General features: G+C 48.0%; 1 long non-coding RNA gene across 1 annotated transcript; it reads right to left on the bottom strand.

Moving 5' to 3' along the window:
* Positions 1-3054: 3054 nt before the first annotated feature.
* LOC117088364 lies at positions 3055-4590 on the bottom strand. The gene is made up of 2 exons (XR_004439177.1): positions 4481-4590; positions 3055-3290 (listed from the first exon to the last, which is right to left on the bottom strand). It is a non-coding gene; the product is annotated as an uncharacterized LOC117088364 (long non-coding RNA).
* Positions 4591-4606: the final 16 nt, after the last annotated feature.

Genomic DNA, 4606 nt, shown 5'->3' with positions numbered 1-4606 from the left:
TTGGCAAAGTAGGATCTATTGATGGTTCTTGAACAGAAGAGTGACATGAATAAAGAAATGCTCAGGGCATATACTGGTGAATTGATGCAAAAGGGAATGGGGAACATACTGAAGACAAGAAGGCTGGAGGGCTGGCATGAGCCCTGTGGCAGGAATTCACGTCCCCACCTTCCCTATAAAAGGTCTTTCTGCCCTGGCACTGGGTGAATCAAGGTCAGGAGAGAAATCTGTGGAGCCTCACTGCAGACCACAAACCCTGCAGAGCAGGGCAGGGAACCCTGTGGCAGAGGCTTCCCTCTGAGAATCCAGATCCCTGGACAAGGCAGTGCTGAGTTTGCAGACAGCCCAGGGGAAGGGCAGGTTAGAGCCCAAGTGACCCAGGAAGTGCTCAGGTCAGATAATGAGCTCACTGGTGATTCTGCAGGTGGTTCAAGTTTTCAGTGCCCTGAGCATCCCAGAGAAGAGCAGACCTAGGGTGGTGGCAGGTGGGCAAGAACAGGCTTTGGAGGCCTGATTAGCAAGCCTGGGGGCAGAGAGGGGAAGATTTTACTCATTCATGTGTTTGCTAGTGTGTTCATTTATTGTAGCTACACACACTCTCCATGCACCTGCTTCTACCTGCTGTGCTAGCCACTGGGTAATGAGGTACATTTGGCCCTTGCTTGTTGAGACTCCCAGTGCCAGGGGCAGAAAGACCTTTCATAGAGCAGGTGGGGCCGTGAGTTCCTGCCACAGGGCTCAAGCCAGCCTTCCAGCCTTCTTGCCATCAATACGTTCCCCATTCCCTTTTGCATCAATTCACCAGTACATGCCCTGAGCATATCTTTTTTCAAGTCACTCTTTGCTCAAGAACCATCAATAGATCCTACTTGCCCATCAGAACAACCTGAGCACTGTCATAGGAATTCAAGGAGCCACATGTTGAAGCTGCAGCGTCCCTCTCTGACCCTGTCCTCCACTCCCCTGGGTAACTGCAGAATAAACACTAACATGTCAGCATAGTCAGTGCTGCATTCAGGGAAGCACAGCAGAGATCTGACCCTAGCTGGGGAGTAAGCAGGAGCTTCTCAAAGAGGTACCTAACACCACACTATGTCCTGAAACATTCACTAGTGAAGAACAACGAGAGGGAACAGCTTGGGGAAAGGCTATGAGCTTCAAGTCAAACTACCATGTCCCAGGATTGGTCCAGGGTAGATGTGAACAGGGCTTAGGACAGGCGAGGAAGGTGCCCAGATGGCTGGGTAGATGGAGTTTGGACTGCCTGGAGCTGAGGGGAAGGCCCAGTGGGTTGAATGGACAAGAACACAGCTCCAGTTTCCACAGAAGGATTTTATAACACTCAGAATTGCCCAAAGAATGGGCAGGTGCATAAGGTGCATATCTGTCAGACAGAGGTTACAGTTCTTAATGTGGTGAGGAAAGAAAGCTAAAAATCCGACAGGAAAAGAAAAGTGTTTCACCCATCGGAAAGATCTGTGACTGCATAAAAGAAACACACAAATACATGATCAGCCTCAGGAATAATCAGAGGAATGCGAATTGAAGCAACAAGAAACAGTATTTCACCCATAACACTAGAAGCATTTTGTAAAGATGATATAATAAAGATAATGATAGGTGGTGGTGACAGAATGTGGAAGAATAGGACTGTTCCTTACACTGCTGGTGGGGATAGGAATGGCAGCAGCTTTTGAGAGGGCCACACGGCACTGTGTGTGAGTGCCTTCACAGGGAGACACCCCTTGATTTGGCAATTCCACATTTAAGAATTGTTCATTTATTCTAGGTTTTTTTTTCAATCAAGACCTCCATATGTTGCCCAGGCTGGCCATGAACTACTGGACATGAGTGATCCTCCCACCTTAGCCTCCTGAGTAGCTGTGATTACAGGCATGAACCATGGTGCCTGGTTTTACCCTAGGAATTTGTCCTGAGGAAAATCGGACAAGTGGGCCAAGCTGTACTTAGAGAAGGTGCTTTTTGTTGCATTGATGATGGTAGGTAAGACACAGGAAGAATCTAAATGTCCAGCAATAAGAGATTGGCTAAATCATTATGCTACAGCTAGGCAAGGGTTGGCTTATGGCCATTCAGAACACTGACCCTCCTGATTGAGTCAAATCTCCTGTCACTGCTCTCACACACCACACACCTCCCTCCTTTGCAGCACAAATTACCATTGTAATTTTACATTTCTTTGTGAAGTTCTTTGATGAATTTTTGTATCCCTCATTAGACGCTAAGCTCCATGGAGGCCAGGAGTATAGTATGTTCATTATTGTGTCCTCCATGCCAAGTTAAGTTCCTGGAACACATTACACTCTCAATAATTTATTGTTAGATGAATGACCAAGTCTATGTTTCTTAGTATGGAAAGATGTTTGAAATATGCAATTAAGAGAAAGAGTAGACTGTAAAACAGCATGCATGCTGTACTACACACTGCTAATTCCCTCCTCTCTGAATCTTGTTTGGGGGACCACATGCCCACTCTTAGTCAATACATTATGATTGATCCAAAGTCAGTCATGACAATGCTATTCTCTGCTGCTAGGGATGGTCATGAGATCAGGGTCTGGCCAATCAAAACACAGATTTCCAGACATAAAGAAAAATCCTCTGGGGGTAGTCTCTGAAGTTCTTGCTTTCCTAATAAAAATGCAGAAGTGACTGCTTTTGCTGGCTTTGAAAACACATGTAGTGGTTGGAGCTACAGTAGACGTCTTACAGCCATGAGCAAAATTCCAGTAGACTCACAAAGATGCTGGACCTAACATTGTTGAACCAGGGAACCACAGCCGGGAACCACAGATACTCTAATTATGGAAGAAAAATGAACCTGTATTTGTTTAGGTGACTGAACTTGCAGATTAATGCACTCCCAACACATACAAAGGATGATCCCAAATATACCTGTATGTGCAATTAGGAATAAAAAAAATTAAAGTGATGATCTCTGGGTGGTAGGAGTCTCCTTCTTTTTTTTAATTTTATAAAGTTTTCCCAAAGGGCGTGTAAATAATAATCAGGCAAATATTTCTGTACATTCACAAAATAAACAATGGTACTAATTTTATTTTTAAAAATAAACAAATGTTGGGCCCCCAGAAGGTAATTCACTACCATATGATAAGTTAATTAGCCACAACCGAGATGAACACTTGTGGGTACCCTGGAGGACGGGTGCGGCAGCAGTAACAGGTCCCCTCCAGAACAGTATGTGGTTCCAAACTCCTGAGGGAGGCGGGGCAGACCCCAGGGAAGTAGATGAGAACCTGAGTGAGGCTCTGCGGGGAGAGAGGATGTTCCTCAGCCCTCACAAGGACATGTCAGTTTCACCGGAGATTAGGCCCCTGTCTTGGCTGGGCAGCCTGCCAGGCAGGTTCTCAGCAGCATGGGGTGATAACAGGAGGAGGGGAAGCCTGGCAAGCTGGGGCAGCTCTGGGGTCTCCAGGTGGGGTTGTCTCGGTCAGCGCCTGTGTTGGCTGTAAACACAGATTTCCAGCAAGCAGAGTGTTGCAATCTCTCCCACCACAAACCTGGACCATCAGGGATGTTTCCATAGCAGCACCCACGCCAGTGAGGAATCTGGACGTGATCTGTGATCCCATCTCCCACTTTTCCTTTTCTCTTAGAATGGGACAGACCAGCCTGGAGCAGCTAGTGTCCTGTAGTGACTCCAGTTTGCTGCTCTCTTCCTTTCCTCCTCCCTCCTGCCCTCGGTCTCCTCTGCCTCCTTCACCTTCTACATTTGGAAGCTCAAGTCACGTGCCTGAGACTGGGCTTCTCATCTTAATCACAGAATGCCAGTCAATGCCTCCCTTCCTCTTCCCAGGGAGCAACTTCAATCTTCCCTGCCTGCTGCGGGGAGATAGACCCTACCCCTTATCCCTTGTGGGACCATCTGCAGCCGGTTTCCTCACCCCTGCAATGGGACAGCAGTCCTGCCTGCCCACCTGGCAGTGCTAATTCCAGGCCTGTGGCCCTCCTGGGGAAATCACCAGTGTGGGTGATATGGTGGGTGTTTGTGTGTGTGGAGGGGTGGGGCTGCCATCTGGGCATTTACAGACCCCGTCCTTCCTCTCTCTTCATGTTTGTCACGTGTCAGGAATCCCTCTCCTTTGTGCCATGAAACATAAGCCATTTTCAGATCCATCATCTCATTGAGCCTTGCATCTCCTTGGTGAAGTTGGAATTATTGTCACCATTTTACTGATGAGGAAACTGAGGCTCAGAAAGGGGCAAGTCATTCCCCAGGGTTCCATTGTTGATTTTTAGCCAACCTGGGATTAGGATGTGTGTTCTGGATTCCTGCCGGGGTTCTGGCCCATCTGCAGCCAAGGCCTATCTTTCTGCCCCCACGAGGCCCCCTTTCCATTCCTTTCCTCTCCATGACAGCCACTGTCACCACCATCTGGAGCCTGTGCTCACTGTCACACCACCCCTCACTGTCGTCTGTGGCTGGGCTGGAACCCACCATGTCCATCAGACGGATTTTCCTAAATGGAGGTTGGGCTCCAAATCCACACCCCCAAGACTGACACAAATTGCACTACAGGGGGCCTCAACTGTGGGCATTTCTGGTCTAGAGAGAGAGATGATC

This window comes from Trachypithecus francoisi, unplaced genomic scaffold (assembly GCF_009764315.1).
Source record: "Trachypithecus francoisi isolate TF-2019V2 unplaced genomic scaffold, Tfra_2.0 Contig00746, whole genome shotgun sequence".
NCBI classification, from domain to species: Eukaryota; Metazoa; Chordata; class Mammalia; order Primates; family Cercopithecidae; genus Trachypithecus; species Trachypithecus francoisi.
Note: the sequence above shows the minus strand (reverse complement) of the source record. Positions and strands in the feature narration are given on the sequence as shown.